Below are 21,836 nucleotides of genomic sequence, written 5' to 3'. Positions count from 1 at the left end.
GTGATAATTAGTTTAGAAACAAATTTGATACAGAAATTTATGTTTAAAAATACATACAAACCTCACTCTCTCACCCTTTGAGCTGAAATTTTAGGGGTTTTTTTGCAGTAAATAAAGGAACAACCTATCCTTTTCCCTCTCATTACTCACCAACTTATTTCCCGCTATATAAAATTATCCATTGTCATTTAAACTTTGGTATTTTAACTAAGCCATCTGTCTTGTCTTTCCACCAGACAACCTTCCCCAAAAATTAAATCATATTTCTGCTTCTGTTTTAAGTATAGGTTTTTCTCTTACCTATTGGTTAAATGGAACAAACTCTCTCCCCCTCCCACTATCATTGATTCCCCAATACTTGTGGAATTTTGTACAATATAAAACAATGTCTGTCGCAATCAAACACATTCTTTTGTTTCGGTCTCTGCAAACAATATTGTATGAATAAATGTCACAAGTTTCACCATTTGTTGATTGGATCTACCATCTCTTGTCATTATCTATGCACAGTATTTCCTCAATAACAATGCAGCCAATATGACAACGAGGTGGTTGAAAAAAAGAATATATATCTAAACTATATCAAATACATCAACCCAATAAGAGTAATAAAAAACCAATAATTATGATAAAATATAAATGCACTGCCCATAAAAAATTCTGGTTGTCTCAACTCTATTTAATCTGACACGCTATAATTAAAGTTTATTACACTGCTGATGTATCCCAAAAAGCAGCAAAATTTTAGAATCCATTTCACATCTTTCACGTTCTGTGTGAACATCAAATTTGAATATTATCATAGTATGTTATTTTAAACTAGCGAAACACTTTAGACCCTACAGTGCAGCCAATTCTTTGGAGTTTTTGAAGTGACACTTTCCAAAGCCTGCACAATACTCCAATCTGAATTTATGACATTCCTGAGCTCGCGCGAAAGGCTAACCACCTAGTGATGTGGCCAAGGGGAAGCAGAGGGTAAATCAGGGCTCTGAAAGAGCTTTTTTTTTTTAAATTAAACTTTTTGAAGAAACACCCTTTTCTTGTGAGTTGTATAGCTGTAAATAGCTCCTTTTGTTTGCTAGTCATTTCACGTCCAATACACCCTGTATATCGATTAAGCATGAGAATAAAATGAGCATCATAGAATCTGAATACCACAACGGTAGTCACAGCAATAGACTTGAGATAGTACGTTTCATCGCTGATTTCAGTTGAATCTAAACCATTTGAGTGGCACTGACAAGATATCTTGCCTTCTTATTTTAGCATTGACAAGCCCAAATATTTTGTAAAGTTAATCCCTCTCTCAGTGGAACACTTTTCCCTATACCAATGGTTCACAAACTTTAGTCAACCACGGCTCCCTTGCCTAATTCATGATTTGCCAGGGGCTCTTCAAGATAGATTAATAGATATTTTCCCATATAAACTTTTCCCGTAACTTCTTCAAAGCATAAATAGGGGCACAAATCAATATCTCAAGCTTGCAGTGACACCTCACATAAAGGTTGGCGAAGCCCCTAGAAACAGTGACGCACACTTTGAAAAAGCTGCTCTATACCATAGGCGGAGATAGACTTGGAAGTCTGGGGGAGGGGGGCACGCTCATAATGATGTCAATTCCTATATAAATATATACATTAGATTAGTCGACTCCACCTTTAATGCTGGAGGTATCTCTGTCCATGCACTATACCAGAGATTCCCAACGTGGGCGTTAACGCCCCTTTGGGGCGATGGAATGTTCAAAGGGGGGCATAGAAGCTATGTGTGTAACATAGGATCCTATGGGTTAGATTGTGTTGGGGGCGATGGGAGAAAAAAATTTCTGAAGAAGGAGGCGATGGGACAAAAAAAAGGTTGGGAAACTATGCACTATACCCATTACTTTTTCATTAATTTATGTACATTTACTGCTGAAAATCATAAGGAAGCTTATTGCTATTATGCCGTGTAAAGGGATAGAAACATCAATCAATAGTCTCATCGATGTAGTTAAAAAAAATGTCGCTGAGAAAATAAAACTTGTAAAATAAAACAAAAAATAATAATAATTGCAATAATGAGACATAGCTTTGTTATCTGAAGTTTATAGCACAAAAAAAAATCATACTATAGAATCGTTTATTCCAGCGCTATTACCAAAATTAAAATTCAAAGCTCAACATAAATATAAATAAATAAATACACACAGACACAGAAACATGTATTTAAAAAAACCATCCTAGTAAAATGAGATGCTGTATATATATATATATATTGAGATTCAGAGACGAAGGAGAAATGGTTCGACGTTTGTTTTTCCATTTTTCATGACGTCTGACAGTGTGAAAGAAAATTTGTGAAGAAAAAAAAAACATAAATGACTGCAAATAAAAAGAAAAGATACACAACGTTTTAATCATCACCATGAACATAGGTGTAAGCAAAATTTTCTCGAGGGGGGGGGGGAGTTCGGTCCCCTTCTGGGGCGGGTTTAAGTTTTTTCCTGCAAAATAACACTACAATTTTAACTCAAGGGGGGGTTAGACCAATGACCATGAAGTTATCGTCGAAAACACCAGGAAGCCCCTCCGCTACTACTTCCAGAACGCATGTGAATAATAATTTCAGTATTCTATATTTACAGAAGACAAATCTCAACAATGATTCTTGTGCATGAAAGAAAAAATGATTTGATAAACAAGATCAAACACTGATTGCATGCACCATGAAAATTGAGACAAAAATGTCTCGTGCATCTCTTTTCTGGAAACGCGTACACAAATTATAGTTCATGTTGTGCAACGGGAAAGTGAAGGAAATTTTTTTAAGTAATTGAAAAAAAGTATTTTAATTAAATCAGTATATTTATTTTAATTTGCATGGGTTTTGTTTTTCATTACTTTTCCGCACTGCCAACGGTAAAAGCCACCACCACCCTCCTCACCCACGGAGAACCTGTGAATTCATAGAATCAGAATTTTTAGGTGATGTCCGGCCCTATTTCGGTTCATAAGTCACCAATGGATTCATTTTTGAGAAGTCTGCACGCTTTTCCAGACATCTGGCTTGCTCATTATTCCCTAGGGTTAACAAAACAGAATTTTGCTTAAAAAAGGATACCATTAACTAAATGTCATTGTCATTTTATTCCTACATTTCTTGTATTTAAACTGAAGTGTCAAAAAAACTGGTACAGGCATGCATATGCAAATAAAGAGATATGGAACCAATCAGAGTACGGCGCTGCGGTCGGCAACGCCTATATAACACAACAAGTGTCTGACATAGTTGTTAGATCAGTTACTGCTGCTACAATGGCAGGTTATCGAGATTTAAGTGAGTTTGAACGTGGTGTTATAGTCAGCGCACGAGAGATGGGACATAGCGTCTCCGAGGTAGCGATGAAATTTTGATTTTCACGTACGACCATTTCACGAGTGTACCGTGAATATCGGGAATCCGGTAAAAAATTAAATCTATGACATCGCTGCGGCCGGAAAAAGATCATGCAAGAACGGGACCAATGACGACTGACGAGAATCATTAAACGTGACAGACGTGCAACCCTTCTGCAAATTGCTGCAGATTTCAATGCTGGGCCATCAACACGTGTCAGCGTGCAAACCATTCAACGACACATCATCGATATGGGCTTTCGGAGCCGTGTGTGTGTGATGAGCTTCTCTCCCACTTTTTTTCTCCCTACGAGGGGAAAAAATTGCCATGCCGGTAATTATCACCAAAGTGACCCCCAATCTTTCACATGTTAACGGGGCTATTGTGCTTCTTAGTATATTCATTCTGGGGTGACAATCAGGATTCTTATCTATTCATTTAATATTTTTCATTGCATATTGCAAATTGCGTATTGCATTTATTATCATTGACAAAGATTAGCAGACAATATTTTACGGAACTATGAATTTGGCTTGGAAGTTATTGTGATTAGATTGTGTTATTGGAGAGATTTTGAGGGCTTTGATACTGTGATTATAAACTGAAGAGCCAAAAAAACTGGTAAGGCATGCGTATGCAAATAAAGAGATATGGAGCTAATCAGAGTACGGCGCTGCGGTCGGCAACGCCTATATAACGCAACAAGTGTCTGCCATAGTTGTTAGATTGGTTACTGCTATTACAATGGCAGGTTATCGAGATTTAAGTGAGTTTAACGTGGTGTTATAGTCGGCGCACGAGAGATGGGACATGGTATCTCCGAGGTAGCGATGAAATTTGGATTTTCACGTACGACCATTTCACGAGTGTACCGTGAATATCGGGAATCCGGTAAAAAATTAAATCTACGACATCGCTGCGGCCGGAAAAAGATCATGCAAGAACGGGACTGACGAGAATCATTAAACGTGACAGACGTGCAACCCTTCCGCAAATTGCTGCAGATTTCAATGCTGGGCCATCAACACGTGTCAGCGTGCAAACCATTCAACGACACATCATCGATATGGGCTTTCAGAGCCGAAGGCCCACTCGTGTACCCTTGATGACTGCACGACACAAAGCTTTACACCTCGCCTGCGCCCGACAACACCGACATTAGACTGTTGAGGACTGGAAACACGTTGCCTGGTCTGACGAGTCTCGGTTCCAATTGCTTTGAGCTGATGGATGTGTACGGGTATGAAGACAACCTCATGAATCCATGGACCCTACATGTCAACAGGGAACTGTTCAAGCTGGTGGAGGCTCTGTGATGGTATGGGGCGTGTGCAGTTGACGTGATAGGGACCCCTGATACGTCTAGATACGACTCTGACAGGTGACAGGTACGTAAGCATCCTGTCTGATCACCTGCACCCATTCATGTCCATTGTGCATTCCGACGGACTTGGACAATTTCATCAGGAGAATGCGACACCCCACACGTCCAGAATTGCTACAAAGTGGCTCCAGGAACACTCTTCTGACTTTAGACACTTCCGCTGGCCACCAAAATCCCCAGACATGAACATTATTGAACATATCTGAGATGCCTTGCAATGTGCTGTTCAGAAGAGATCTCCACTTCCTTTTACTCCTACGGATTTATGGACAGCCCTGCAGGATTCATGGTGTCAATTACCTCCAGCACTACTTCAGACATTAGTCGAGTCCATGCCACGTCGTGTTGCGGCACTTCTGCGTGCTCGCGGGGGCCCTACACGATATTAGGCAGGTGAACCAGTTTTTTTGGCTCTTCAGTGTATATACCCGTGTGATTTGCGTTGTATATTTCAAAATCAAAGCTGGCACCGATGCCAGCGGGGAAATATGGGAATTGCTAACGGATATAGCTGCTTTTTCTCCTCGGAACCAAATATTTCTATAGGGAGAGGAAAAAATCGTTTTGCAGACCCATTCAACACATGCATTCAATTAACAATATTTTAGTTGTCTGTCTTTTTTTACTACTCAGCGAAAAGAGAGCCGCTGATAGCATACAATTGGTGTGCAGCCTTTGGCTGTTCCTAGATAGGCAGTATACCTACCATATGAAGGAGAAAAAAATCATTTCTGTTGTACTGCTGGACTTCTTATGGTGTGTACATTTTTTTCCGCTCATCTGTCGGATGACCAGCTGCATGTACAGAATCGAACCATTCCTTGCCGTTCGTGTGAGATTGAACTATTTATGTCAGATAGTAATAATCACAAATTTGCTCTACTATTGTGGAATAATGAAACACTCCTATGTGAGCAAAAAAATGCTTAAGATTTGTTTTTTTTTCGAAGTTCAAAGGATTGCATAGTGACATATTGAACTAGATTCTACCCCACGTAAGTTTGCTTTTATTTAAATTTCCTTTTTTTTTTTGTGTTCTTTTGTGTAATTAACTGTAGAAAAACCATCCGCTGTTGTTTAAACTGGGAATGTTGCCAATAATTTTCAAGTTAAACTATTAAATTAAATAAAATTGTTGTGCAAATGTCGACGCCCAATTTCCAAGTTTGGCATTTGACCACACAAGGGAAGGGCTGACATGGGAACTGGCCTGGAACAATTAACATAATTTTTTGGGGTTTTTCAAGCTGTAAATTAACTACAGAAGAGCCCGTGAAAAGTTTTGCTTGGGGAGGGGCAGATACGACAAAAGTAAATACTGGACCCCCTTAAATTAGAAAAAAGTGTAATGTTTTGGTTTTACGCGGCCCAGGTTGTGCGCCGGTCCTTAAATCCACCTCTTACTTGGACCCGCCAGAAATCCCAGCCTACGGGATGTGAGGACATAGCCCAGCCAACAAAATTTAAACAACACAGAATATTCACTGACTAGCCAAGCACCTCTTCACCTTAGTCTCACCCCCACCCCCTGTTTTTCAATTCTTGCTTTGCCCTCAGTGGTGAAAACGGTTGAGGCTGGCAAAGAGAAATGAGAAAAAGTGATTTCCACTGTGAAAGTGAGAGCTTCTCTTAGGAGTGTGCGACAGGAGCGGTCGCACTGGGCACCGTGCTTTGTGGGCCACTGCACTCACGGTAAACTATTGGAGGCTTTCATGAATTCTGAAACTACTTCTTGCATTAATTCTGAAACTACTTCTTGCATTAATTCTGAAGGTTCAACAATTCTTAAATTCCCCCCCCCCCCCCTGTAATTTCTGAATTTTTATTGATGTTGGAATTATTTCTTTCAATTATTTTTGATTCATCAAGTACAAAATTTTTATAGGTTTCAGGATTTTTTTTCTTTCATTAGTTTAAAATTATCTTCACTGCTGAATTTTCGCCAGTTTTTTTGTTAATTTATTGAATTGTGTATTTAGCATTTTTTGTATGGATATTTCGCAGCATTCTTGTATATTTTGAAATAATGGACGCCGATTCTTTCCCCCCTCCAAATATATAAAATCGGGCAAATATTTTTCATGTGTAAAACTGTTGAGACACACCAAGCCCCTTAGGTAAGGGCGGGAGTGTCGTCAAAAAGAATGGGCCCACCCAGGCTCGGGGTCTAAAAGAAGAGGAGTCTGACAAAAATTTGATCTGGTTGAAACTTTCGATAATTGGCCTAATAGGGCCTTAGAAAAATCACTTGGCCTGGGGGCCCATCAAAGATCCTAGTGCAGGCAGCGTTGGAGGATGTGTGGGGCATCTTATACTCTTATATGTATGTCAGGAGTTCTCTCAAACTTTTCCCATTTGCAGCACCTCTTTCTCTAATCAACACTTATCCGCGGCTTCCCACAGAGCAGTTTAACAAAGAGTCTCTTTGAAAAACCTTTGCAGGGTGTCGCGGCACAAAGGTCAAGAACCCCTGCTTTATGTATTTGTATCACTTTCTGTTTTCAATGTAAGCTTTCCCAATATTCTAAAACACTATACTCAAATGTACCGCGACTTTACTCTGTGGTGATGGTTGTCAATTTAAATTATCGGAGAACTTGAAACGCGAATCCAACTAAATCATCAACAATCTAATCCAAAAAACTGTAAAATACATACGATAGAATTATTCGATTTCAGAAAAAGGAATTGGCAATAGCATGGTTTTAAATAACTGACGATCAAAACCATCATTGATAAATGATTAAACCCATTTTCCACCACTTTATCGGTTTATAATAGAATTTCACAGTTTTATATGAATATTATGAGGGGAGCACAGACAGTGCCGTCTTAAGGCATGGGCCTACCCGGGTGCGGCCTGGGGGCCTCAGGGGAAAGAGCCTCACAAAAATGAGACATGGTTAAAATTTTCGAAAATTTGTTTGGTAGGGCCTCAGAAAAATCACTTGGTCTGGGTGCCCACGATGCTCTTAAGATGGCTCTGGGCACAAGGCATCTGTCCCAGAAATATTTTAAATTAACAGAAATTGAAATATATAGCACACATAAAGGTATTTTTTCTTTCAATATTTTAATTTATTGGAAAAAAATAATTTTAATTTTTGCTTGTCTTGGGCAAGGCCGTCTTTAGAGCGTCATGGGCCCCGGGCCAAGTAATTTTTCTGAGATCCCACCTGGAAAATTCTCGAAAATTTTAACTGGGTCTCATTTTTGTGAGGCCAGCATTCTTTTGAGGTGCCTGGGTGGGCCCATGCATTAAGGCGGCACTGGTCTTGGGGCAGACATGGTACCCCTGTACCCCCTCTGCATAGGTTTGTTACAGTTACATTTTACGGTGGTAAAAATCTTACCACTACTGCAAAAGTAGGTTGAAGAACGGGTCATCCCTGAAATCAAATAGATTCGAAACATAAAAAACGGGACACTCTTCTTCAAAAAAGGAAGTATGGTCAGTGGAAAATATATGTAAATATCGTGGCCTGTACAAAGAAATGACTCGCATACTTTGAGCAACACCAATCATTTTTGACTTCCGGCGTCCTTGGGGTAAATCAAAGTTGAGGGTAATTACAAAGTTAGGCACCTACATTGATGCCTATTCTTCTAAATGATATTTTATCCATAAAAAATAAAAAAAAGGTGAACTATTTTTTTCCTGCCTTTATTGAATGAAAGGATGAATGGCTGAATGCCAGAACTTTGCCACTGGACTTATCCCGTTGCCGAGATCTCTTCCAGCCCAGCTTCATGGCAAAGTCCGGAACACTATTTTGTGTCAAAAAATAAAAATAACATATACAATTTTTACAACATATTTTCTCCGGACAATTGGGTAATGTCATGATTAACAAATTTTGTGGTGATTACAGATGAGATGGGGGTTGGGACTTGGAGAAAAGTTCCGGAGTTTCATTAAGACAGATGAATGTACCTACATTAGGATGGAGGTATATTTTAAAGGCAATTGGAGAAGGTTGAATGGCTAAGTGAGAAAAATGAAAAACTCCATTTTTACATGTTTCCTCTTGCAGTTTCACTATGACTTGGTTTGTGCTAGTCATTTGAGAGAAGACACAGAAAAGTATAGGAATTTCCTTATTTTTCAAAATTGCTATTAAGCTCTTCATCTCAAAGCATGGTCAGGGCATGTCCTTCCAAAGGACAATATTTTGCCAACATGTAAATGTAGTGATGTATTATCGCAATTTTTTTGTTGTTGTTTTTTTTTTTGTTTTTGTTATTTTCCTTCACAAAGAAGCAGCAACAGTAGTGACACCATCATGCTAGAGGCAGGTGGTCTTATAATCCAATAAAGACACCAGCTGTCCCTGAAGGACGAAGACCAGTGTACTAGTAGTTATATTACTTAACCATACATTTTCATTTTCTTTCCTATAAGTACACTGCTCAAAACAATTAGGGGAGCACATGGTTTTAACAAAATTACGCAAAGATGTATACCGATAAGTAACATAAAATGAATCATCCATAATTTAAGGCCTAGCAGGAAACGGAAGAAGAAAACTTCATATACAAATCAAAGTTCATGACGTCAAAAACCAGAAAAAGGAGATAAGGGCAGAAATTGGGATGTTGCAGAAACGTCAGTTTTACTGCCGTAACTGTGAAATTCGATTGCGCAGTATTTTTTTTTGAGACAAGGTGACTTGAGGATGTCTCAACAACATGATTTACCGGAATCCATGGCATGGCGTGTTATAGGCAGACTGGAATCCGGGCAAACACAACGTAGTGTCGTGGACGCTGTTGGAGTCGCCAGAAGTGTTGTTGCAAGGCTGTGGAATCGATTCCAAGAAACAGGAAATGTTAGACGTCGACCAGGGCAAGGTCGGCCACGCGCCACTACAGCAACTGATGACCGGTATATACAGTTAACAGCCCGTCGAAACAGAACAGAGAATGCTACGCAGCGGCAGAGACAGTTGCTCTTGGCGACAGGACGAATGGTGTCCAGCCAAACAGTACGTAATCTGCTTCATGAGGGAGGGCTCTATGCACGTAGGCCAATGGTCTGCATTCCGTTGACCCCACGCCACCGTGCGGCCCGAAGAAGATGGGCTGCTGAACATCGAGATTGGGAGCAACATGATTGGAGCCAAGTGCTGTTTACAGACGAGTCCCGATTCAGTCTGGAGTGTGACACCCGACGTGTTCTGGTATGGAGGGACAGGGGCACTCGAAATAACCCCGCATTCGTTCGTGAAAGGTCACAATACAGACGAGCTGGTTGGATGGTATGGGGTGGAATCAGCATAGGCGGACGTACAGACCTGCATATCATTCGGAATGGCACTTTGACTGCCCGAAGGTATGCAGACGAGATACTGCGACCTCATGTCATCCCTTACGCTGGAGCCATTGGAGATTCCTTTGTTTTCCAGGATGATAATGCCCGACCGCATAGAGCTCGTCTGGTGGAGAACATGCTTGAAGCTGAAACAATACAGCGTATGGAATGGCCAGCGTGCTCTCCTGACCTGAATCCAATCGAGCATGTTTGGGACATGCTCGGACGACTCATTGCTGCGTGACCAAGGCCGCCTGTTACTGTCTGAGACTTGCAGATTGCACTTCTTGAGGAGTGGAACAGTATTCCCCAAAGTCTGATCGATAACCTCATCGCATCCATGGCAAACAGGTGTGCAGCAGTCTTAGCGGTTCGAGGAGACCACACGCCCTATTAAAACTCATGCATCATGTCTAAACAGTACTTTTTTTTATCGTTTGCATGTAACCAAATTGTTGCCCTAAATCATCTTTTCATGTTTTTTCCATATTTTCAAAGAATTAAAGCTTAATTCCAAATTTTTTTACGCCTTTTTTCTGTATTGCGCATTGATACGCGTGTACTATCCATTGTATGCCAATACGTGGCTGTCTCGCATGGTTTTCTTCACTTTTTTGCTTGCTCCCCTAATTGTATTGAGCAGTGTAGTAGCACATCTCATACTCTGCATCAATCACCCAGTCTTAATATTCAATGGGATTTTTTTAAATACTTTCACCATTAAGCCCAGTTAATCAAGGTTCTACTGTATAGTAGTAACAGATTTACAAAAAATAATCAGCTATATACAGGGTGATTATAATTTAAAGTTTTGATTCCAAAACTATACAACAAGAACTACTGGTCTTGAAAATTTGTATGGATACTCCTGAAACAATGAAAATTTCTTTGGCAAAAGAAAAGAAAAAAAGGCAAAATGTGCAAGTAGATGATGCTGTACTTGGCCAGCAGGATAATACCATTTTGTGTAATCATTTCGGATTTCAACAACATCAATATGTGGATAGTACAACTTTTATCAAGATACACATTGCAATACCAGCAAAACAGCTGCTGAAGAACCATTTTGAAAATAACAGGATGACATGACACCTGGCTTTCAGTTCAGGTGACCTTGGAACTTCTGGCTGTGGGGGGGGGGGGGGTACCTCAAAATGTTATGAACAGTGGTCGAATTGCAAACTCTGGTGAATTGCAAGCACATCCACATCATGACCATGGCATAATCTGATCTGTTGTTAAACAAGAATTTTTGTGCTTTCACCTCATAGCCAGAACACAGTGGACGACATATTTAACATTTCTTAAGTAAGTTGTAGTTATTTGTTCAATTACTTCATTTTTGTAATGCTTCCATGAATTATGAAATTGCGCAATGCTAATTAAGTTATCATTTTGCCCTGACAGACTGTTATTTCCATTCTGCGAGCAAATTTCCCACATGTTGGAAATTAAATTCCAATTAAATTCCAAATTACCTCCATTCTTAAATTGAATTTAAGAATGGAAATCAGCACTCTTGCACATAAACTGCAAGAAATAGAAATAAAGGAGTCGAATATTGACTCATACATAACAGAAGCACAGAATGGCCTTTATGAGGCTGCGATGAAAAGCAAAAGTAAATTTTATAAGAGAAGGAAAGACGCCAAATGGTGGACAATAGACCTAAAGATCAAAAGGAAACAAATAAGAGCCCTTAGGAGGAGATTTCAGAGGGAAAGGAATAGTGATGAAAGAACAAGATTGAAGCTGCTTTATAAACAAGAAAAAACACGATATAAAAGAATGATTATTGACACGAAGCGAGGATCACTTAGGGATTATTTGGAAAAAATATCGGTCAAAGATGCCTTTGGCACCCCATATCGAATCTTAACAAACAAGATAAATAGGCCTACTGTGGCAAGTGGCGTAAGAAGACTAGATGGAACAATTACAAACACATATGAAGAGACAGACATTGGCAGAGTTGGACAGCCATCACTTCAGAAATACAACCTATGATGTTGACGACATGACACCATTCGAAGCTACGACGGTAGATAGAGAGGCCGAAATAACAGGGGTAGAACTAGAGAGTACCATCGAACAAATGAAGATTGGTAAAGCTCCTGGGGCAGATGGAATAACTCTGGAGTTGATAAAAGAAATGTATATTGCAGACAGAAAAAGATTCTTAGAACTCTTAAACTACTGTGTCAAAAACAGTATCTTTCCAAAACCATGGAAAGTGGCCAGGATTGTTTATATACCCAAAGATGGCAAGGACCTACGGAGACCAGAGTCATACCGTCCAATAAGCTTCCTTCCCGTCTGGGGGAAGATTTTAGATAAATTGTTGACGAGAAGATTAACAAATTACTTGGAGAGGTGCGGAAAATTGAGTCCCCGACAGTATGGTTTTCGAAAAGGCCGGGGTGCTAATAACGCCTTGCATGCTTTGATCCAGAACATAGAGAATAATATACGAAGAGGCTTTTACACATGCCTCATCACTCTGGATGTGAAGAGTGCGTTTAACTCTGTTAGATTGTCTGGAATAAGAAGTCTAATGAACAAATACGAAGTGCCAATACCACTAGCTAACATGGTAATGGATTTCTTAAATGAAAGAAGTATATTTGCAGGAGCTTCGAGAGAAGTTAAATACTATAATATAGGTGTGCCGCAGGGCTCATCTTTAGGCCCTATACTTTGGCTTATATTGATCAACGACCTATTGGAAATGCAGTTAGATGAGCACGAACAAATTCAGGCATTTGCCGATGATGTCATAATTTTACTTAGGTCGACGAATTACAGCATCTTCAAACAACTATCCACTCCAATATTAGATAGAGTACACACTTGGTGCCAGACCCATGGATTAACTCTTAGCTTTGATAAATGTAAATACGCAATATTCAAACAAGGCCAGGAAGTGAGACGTTATCCTCCCATAAGACTAATGGGAAACAGTATCCCCCATGTCAATAAGATAAATTATTTGGGTGTCTTGCTGTCACATAATATGAACTTCACAGACCATTTAGATATGAAATTAGATAAAGTGAATGGTTATATTCAAAAGCTAAGAAGAATTGTTAAGGCCACGTGGGGCTTATCTCCAATAGTGGTGAAAGAGATATACATTACTTGCGTGGAAAAGATGGTACTCTATGGAGCAGAAGTATGGTTCAAGGAACTACAATACTTGGAATCAAAACTTGAACAGATACAGCGAACAGCATTGTTGATTGTCACTAAATGTTATGACAGTGTTTCAGGGCATGCTCTACAGGTTCTTTCCGGCTGCGTGCCCCTTTTCTACAAAGCAAGAAGCGTACACAAGATGTTCACCTTGTTTAAACTTAGAATGCCCATTCAAATAGGAACGACACAAATACAAGCCAACGAGGTTCAAGAATTGAACCTCGTTGAAGATCAGGATTTTGACGAACCGTGGAAAATGACAATTCTAAACTACGACAGAGAGGAAATATACACTAACAGATACTCAGCATACACAGATGGATCAAAAACAGACTTTGGGACTGGCCTGGCCTATATCATATTTGAAGCAGAGAACATTTTATATCAAGATAAAATAAAATTGTCAGATAATACTTCAGTTTTTATGGCAGAATTGCTTGCAATAAAGCTGACAATTGAAAAAGCAATTGAGATAGGATTATCTCAAATCGACATCTACAGCGACTCGATGTCAGCCTTAGAAAAATTGAAATCATTAAAGAAGACAGATGATATTATCAAAAATATTAGACAACTGCAAGAAAAGATCAGAATAAGATTACATTGGGTAAAAGCCCATGTAGGCAACCCTCGCAATGAACTTGTAGACAGACTGGCTAAAGAAAGTACAATGAAGACTACCATCGATATTCACTGTAAATATTCAAAGTTCCAGATACGAACTTTATTAAATCGCGATAACATGATCCAGTGGCAAAACCTATGGGACAACTCTACTAAAGGTTGTGCTACATATTACTTATACCCGAAGGTAAGCTGTGGCAGGATTAAAGGCAACTTTTATGTTAACCAGATACTGACCGAACACGGCGCTTTTGGTTATTATCAAGGGTGGAGACACCAGAAAGATGACTCTTGTGTATTTTGTGGTGAAAGGTGTGCAAGAAGAAGACATTACCTGTACGATTGTCGTTACTGGAAAAGTGAAAGAGAGATAATCATACCTCCGGATAAAAGAAATCTCGACATATTAACTCTTTTAAGAAACAAGGAAATTTATGAATTTTACATAGGAGTCATCAGAAAATCAATGGAGATATATCTCGAATATTGGTAGGGAACAGTGAAAAAAAAAAAAAAAAGGGAGGAGAGAACTTTTCCTAACTATATTGCGAATAATGTGTGAATACTGAAGTTTGTGACATTTTGATTTGAGTTTTATATTTTTAAGTTATCCCATGAGATTATGGGCATATATTTCGTATTTATTTTTACAGAGTGAAGTTGTTGTTTTGCATAGTGGATAATCTTTCTTTTCTTTATAAAACCCCAAAAGCTGAGGGGATTGTTATTATTTTTATGTATTTTATTATTTTATTTATTTATTTTTCCTCGCGAACAGGCTGTTCGCTTTGATGGTGTTTTTGTAACCGTATAGAGTCTCGTGTGATCTTTCGTATCTTTAATATTGTTTCCGGCGATTTGTTAATTGGAAGCTCCGGTCCGGAATTATGATCTATATTTTGTCGAAGCCCTGATTTTCATATTCCCCCATTCTTTGTTATTTATTTTTATTTATTTACTTGTTTTGCTTATTGTTGTGCAATTGATTTGGATGTAATTTTACTTTTATTCGTTGTGTTTTGATATAGAGTTGAAGTAAACGGAAAGGGGGGGGGGGAATGGAATGGAATAAATGGGAAGCTTAAATAGCCAAGAAAAAAAAAATATATATATATATATATATATATATATATATATATATATATATATATATATATATTTTTAGACATCTCTGAGAAAATTGGACTCTTTGTGCTGAGAGGGATTGATTGAAATATTGAACTTCAGAACCCGCTGTATGCCTCTAGGGGCGGGACAGCAATATATATGATTGACATGTTGGATGAGTACAGTGCCGTTAATTTTACATTTTTAAATATTTTTTCCCTCTTTGCCATTTAAAATTCCATTGCTTCAGGAATATTCATGTAAATTTTGAAGTCATTCTGATGATGGTTCTTTTTTTAAAGTGTTTTGGTATCAGACCTTTACTTATAATCACCCGTATATCTTAAATCATCTCTAATTAATCTGCATTATTTATGCTTCATTAAATACATTATATTCGTCTAATTTTTATAGCAGTTTTTGCAAAATAGCTTACTAATTAAACATACTGAAAGTAACTGGATAAAAAACCTTTATACACTCATTGCCATAAAAATTTGCGCACCCAGAAGAAGTCGTCAAAATGAAACGAAATTTTACACATGTAAGTACTACGTTGATATAAGTAAGTGATTAGAAAATCCAAGAAAAAGGATCATTTATTGCAGAAAAAAGTACAGATGAACAGAAGTTTTAGTACTCTGTTGGACCCCCCTCTAGCGCGAATGCACGATGCGATACAAGCGGGCATTGAGGCATACAAGTTCCGTATGATGTCCTGAGACATCTCGTTCCACAGTTGCTGTAAATGCGCCTCTAGTTCGACCAACCTCGTAGGGTGTCCAACTTGCCATCCCAAATGATCCCAGATATGCTCGATTGGTGACAAATCTGGGGATAGAGCAGGCCAGAGAAGGGTGGTAATGTGGTGGAGGCAGTCTTGTGACATCCTTGCTGTGTGTGGCCTAGCATTGTCTTGTTGAAAAATGGCTCCTGGGAGCCCTGCCATGAATGGCAACACATGTGGCTGAAGGATGTTATGGACATACCGCTGGGCTGTCATCATGGCCCCCACATGCTAGTGCTGGGCCCCCAGGCCAGGATTTTTCGCGTGTTCCCCCCCCCCCCTGAAAAATTTTGTGCACCTCCCTTGAGAAAAGATTATGATGTATTTTTTCAGTAAAAATAAAATAAAAACGAAAAAAAGAAACCCCTTTCGGGAAAAAAAAAATGTTGAATGCCCTTCCCCCCCCCCCCCATGAGAATATCCTGCATACGATACGGCATTTGTATATGCAGCAAAACATCGCTACAACACGCGATAATCGATAATAAATACATCTACAATGATATTTTTTTCAAATCTTGTGTTTGGAATTGCCTGGCTTAATGTTAAACTCTCAGTACAATGACACCATCTACTATGATAAACGCCTCTATAACCCGATATTTTTAGGAGAATTTTGAAATCACTACAACAATATTTTTTATATTTTGTTCAAAATCGTTTCAAATTTAATTTTAACTTCACCACTTGTTCTCGTTCTTTTGAAGACGTCTGATGACATCAATATTTTGCACTAAATCATCACCGAAAGCTAACGTTATTTGTATTGCTGCACTATGTGTACGACACAAAAGCATATGCGGTAAACTTCTGTACAGGGACATCTAAGTGAATTTTATAAATAAACTAATCAATTACAATTTTTTGTAACGAATAAATACATAAAAGCGTATTTTCCGATAATATCACCAATGCCGATATAGAAAAAATGACAATAGCATAAATTTGATCACACATGAGGATAATGTTACCTCTTTAATCCCTCTACCACAATATTTTTTTTTTGGTCCATAGAATATTGTTATATCGAGGTTTCACTGTATATTTAAACTAAATAATAAAATATAATTGTGTGTGTGATAAATATTATCACATTTCGAGATATGATTATGGGATTTGTATATAATTTTACGCAATACAATAGAGCTCCCCTATGGGCCAGTTAAAAGAACGAATTGGTTAGGCGATATGGTTTTCCCATAGAAACTTGTGATTGCCATTTTCACGAGGGTGGGGGGGGGTTACGTTCTTTTTTCCTGCAATAATTTTATAATAATTTTCCCTATAATCTCGGCTCGGGGGGGGGGGAGGTTAGAACCCTAAACCCCCTTTGCATACGCCAATGGTGATCGTGATCCATGGTCGGCAGGGCCGCAACTGGGGGGGGGGGACAAGAAGGTATCTTGCCCAGGACCGGAAGAGTGCGCAAAATTCACCTTTTATAGCCTCTTCTTCAAAATTACGGGGGGGGGGGGGATGTCAAAATATGTGCTTACCTCAGCTGATCAAGCATTTAGTTGCGGCCCTAATGGCTATTGTTCAATGTCAAAGTCTCTCGATTAACGATAATACCTCTATTATGGTATTTTTCTTCGTCCGCAGAATATCGTTATATCGAGATTTCACTGCAGTTTTATCATGCATAATACTAGCTACAATACCCAGCACTGCCCGTGTTTTCTTCATTTATTGGGAGGATTGGAAAAGTGACAAACCATTACAAAGGAATAAATATATAATACTGGCAGGATTAAAGAAGTGACAAGCCATTGCAAAGGCACGTGTAAAACGCATTACTAGGGAACCACGGTAACCAAAGTAAACATTCCGAAAGTGATTGTTGAGGCCCAGAAACCATCGTTGCCCGGCGATTTTTCGTCCATTCCGGGTATCTGCCCTTCTCTGACGAACTTTTAAAGTAGCCTATCGTTCAATCCGGGCCCTGTTTGGTATATATCCAAATTTTGGCGACGATCGATCTAAAATTGTGGATTTGTATAGAGAACACACAGACAGAAAATATGTGCATATATATATAGATATATATGCACAGTAATAAATTTGTCCTTAGTTTCTCTCAGATAAGATATCCACCACATCTCTATAGTTTCGTTGTTCACCAAGGAAGCAAGTATACTCATACTACACCAAATGAAACTACTGTAGAATCTCTACACATGACGAACCAGTTTGAAATGTGTTTGACACAAAACAAAATTTCTATCCAAACGTTTAACTTCAATTTAGAACATCAAAGATTATTCCTATAACGCACGAGTTCTCAAACTGTGCGCCTCCAACCTTTGTCATCTTGTGAGGTTTTCGAAAATATTCTTTGTTAAACAGCTCTGGAGAGCCGGTGGAGCTCGCAGATAAGCATTGAATAGGGGAAAAGGGCGCCTTGCTCTAACGTGAAGTTATTCCATGCAATGATTTTTTTGATAAAACGAAGGCGATTCCGTTATGCCAGGCGATTCATAACAGGCGTGCAAAAATAATAAATAAATTTAGTGAATTAAAGAGTGAAAGTAATAATACTGAAAACTATTTTCATTGGCCTTGGTTGAATTGAAAAATTGTGTGTGAGAACTGAAATAATTCAAATATTTATGTTCACTTCATCTATTCAACTGAGCAACTTTACAATTCTGTTACAGTCGTTTATACGACGTTCAAGAGGCCGATTCAAATACGTTTCATAAAACGTTTTATGTATAAGTCGAAGTGAATATAACAGCCTTTTTAAAAAATTATCCCCCCCACCTCATACATAGAAAATGTTATAAAATTTTATGTGTTTAATTGCATTCCAATTCTGTTCTAAAAAAATATTTCATACTTGAGAGGAAATTAAATCACATTTCAAATCATTTAAAGAAATGAAATTTTGCACAACATTACCTTTGGGACACGACATTAGGTACAAAATCTTCTCGACTTGCAAAAATTTCCCCATCTTGGACTTTTTTTTTGGCAGTAGATGATTTTCAATCAGGAGCTTGCTCTTTGGTTGTTTCTCTACTTTATAATTGTTTCAAAAAGTTGAAACGAACATATTCAACTGGTTTGCAAGCAGGGCCGTTATTTCAATTTTTTCCGGAAGGGGGTGGGGCAAACTTTTTCCAGGAGGGGAAAACACATGTACTCAATGTATGTATATATATACCATTTTTAGTGTATTTTCAAAAGCCAGGGGGCCGTTGCCCCCCCCTTAAATGACAGGCCTGTTTGCAAGATGAACTTTCGTTATCAATTTAAAATTCTTGTTGAATTCTTCCAAAATTTCTAGTTTTTTTAGAGAGAGCGTTTTTTGTTTTTCCGACATTACGAACGACGAATTTGACACAGTCAGGAAGCAGTGCCATCTGAAGGGCCGCATGGACCCACCCGAGCACGGCCCGGGGACCTCAAAAGATGAGGGGGGGGCCTCACAAAAATGGGAAGTAATTGAAATTTTCGAGAATTCTCTAGGTTGGGCCTCAGAAAAATCAATTGGCCCGGAGGCCCATGATGGTCTTAAGACAGCCCTGTCAGCAAGCAAAGCACCACATCGAAAGAAGGTTCTACAGGAAATGATCGAAAGAACTTGCTGTGCATGTGTACCTATTTTCGGCAGACCTGTACCCCCTAAATGCTTACAGTAGACTTTCTCACCCTCTCGGGATAACGTTGAAAACATAGGGAGAGAAAAAATTGTGAAATGTCATATGGCCGTCAAAACAATTGAAACTCATTTCTTCGGGACTCTCCACATCTGCGTATTCTCAGAAAGAGGCAATAAACAAATCACCTAAGTGTCCACTCTAAATGGTCATCAACCATCTCACTGGCAATTTTCGTATACGTCAGCAATCACCCTAAAATTTGTCTTTTGCGGTGACAATATGCTAGAACTGTTGCAGCAACGCTTTTTCACTGCATACAAAAATTTTGTGCGCATTTGATGGATATAAATTACGTTTTTCTTTTCTCAAAAGTTTCAGAGTTTTAGTCGAAGTGAAAACGTCGAATAATTGAGGTTTTACGTTAAATAAATGAAGGAAATATTTTAACATTAAAATGTATTTGTTGTATTGTTACCAATTGCTACCAAAATTAAACGTCGTATAAACATGAAAGTTGTATAACTGCGTGACGTATGAACGAGGTTACTCTGTAATTTGAGATATGCCCTATTAAAAATAATCGTTTTTAAACTTTATGAAACACAATTCAACAAACATCGCAACTGGCCTTGAGGGCCAAACTCTTCTGACATAGATTTATTATAGTTAACTGTTAATGCTCAAAATAAAAATTTAACAAAAATTCAAATTTTTAGCTTTGCTTACCGTCCTTTTGGGCTAGAACCGTAGGATTCATCCGCGTGGGAAAAAAATCAATCCTTTATGAACGCAAACTCGTTCAACTATTTTACTAGAAGATTTCGAACAACTGTATTTTTGCAGACGCGAACCGTAAATATTTTTCTGTGTCACAATATGTCTGTGAATAGAAGTTGCGAGGGGAGATGTGTCCTCAAGACAGTACAGCGAATAAAAAAGGCTGATGCGGAATGTAGCCTTTTTTTTCAGAAGAAAGGGAAAAACCCCTTGATTTGTTCGGACTGGGAGAGGGAGGGGGTTACTAGAGGGGTCGTGAGCGAAATCACGTGATTCAGTACACACGTCATTACAGCCATTTCGTACAATACTTTTTGCGGGAAAACGCTTTAAACGAGAAATCTCGATGAGTATCAGTAATAAGAGTTGGCACCGGAGAGTCGCAAAATAAGTTGCACTAATGAGGAAAACGTTATATGCGGGATCCACTGTATTTTGTACAAAAGCTTGCAACAAAGCTGTCTCACTATCATAACCCGCCCACGAGAGTGGGACTGGCGGAGCTTCAGGCCTGGGGCCTAGACAATTCTTGTCATTTTTGTCTTTTTTCCCCACTATTAATTCACTTTATAGAGGGGGTCTGCTGAAGAGCGCAGCCTACGGGACCCCCTGTTCCAGGATGTTGGGGGAAGGGAGGTTCATGTGCTTTATCGGCACCTAGAGGCAATTTCACTGTGGAATACGACGTCTGTTTACTCCAATTTTCATTCTATCGAGACATTATGGCCTTCTACGAACTGAAACAGCAGGGGTCGTGCAGTAGCCCTGTAGGTCCCTACACACGCTAGACAACTAGATAAGGATTATTCTGGTGGCCTCCCTCATTCTAGTGGCTATAGCCCTGAGGACACACAAAATGCTGGTGTCCTTGACGTCTCAGTAGCCATGACCATCACGTCTTTTCTTCCTTCCTAGGAGAACGACTGCCATGAGAGCTGGGGGAGAACATTGTCCTTGTACAATGTTCTTTTCTTCATTTCCGGGTTTTTTTTTCTTTCTTTTTTTCGTTTACTTGTACATGTGTATAGTTTAAAAAAATTTCAATGAGATCTAAGGTACGTAGTTCAAGATATCCGCCCATACGAGTACAAATTGATATGATTGATATCAAAGAGTCCGGTCTATTTTCCTATGGGATATATCTGAAAGAAATAAAATAAAAAAGATCTTTCCACGGGACCCCCTGACTCCCGGGCCCAGGGCTGGAGCCCTGTCGGCCCCCCCCCCCCATGTGGGGGCCATGGCTGTCATTGTGCCATGGATCAATATTAGGGGTGACAGTGTATCGTAAGCAATAGCACCCCATACCATGACACCAGCTGTGGGAGCGGTGTGTCGCTGTAAAGCGAAGGCAGGATTGAAGCGTTCACCACAGGGCCTCCACACACGAACACGATTGTCATCACTGCTCAAGTTGAATCTCGATTCGTCGCTGAAGACGACCTGGTTCCATTCCGTTGCAGTCCAATCCCGTCGTGCTCGACACCACTCCCGTCGTGCTCGACACCACTCCAAACGGAGGCGTTGGTGGGTGGGTGTCATTGGCAGCACACGTAATGGGCGCCGCGATACCAGATGTCCTTCAGCCAGGCGCCTTGCGATTGTTCGGGAAGACACAGGGGCGTGTAGTGAAGCTGCTGCCTGTGTCTGGATAGCAGCCAA

At 39.3% G+C, this 21,836-nt stretch overlaps 1 protein-coding gene across 3 annotated transcripts in view; it reads left to right on the top strand.

Annotated features, from left to right (window-relative positions):
* Window positions 1-21,836, top strand: part of LOC149074611 (uncharacterized) — a 73,462-nt gene that overhangs the window by 24,902 nt on the left and 26,724 nt on the right. The gene's annotated exons all lie outside the window — the stretch shown is intronic.

The sequence above is a fragment of the Pholcus phalangioides genome, unplaced genomic scaffold (genome assembly GCF_987345545.1).
Source record: "Pholcus phalangioides strain wild (caught in Gottingen) unplaced genomic scaffold, Ppha-v1.0 ptg000017l_1, whole genome shotgun sequence".
Classification (NCBI taxonomy): Eukaryota; Metazoa; Arthropoda; class Arachnida; order Araneae; family Pholcidae; genus Pholcus; species Pholcus phalangioides.
The sequence above is the reverse complement of the archived record's forward strand: the minus strand, read 5'-3'. Positions and strand labels throughout refer to the sequence as shown.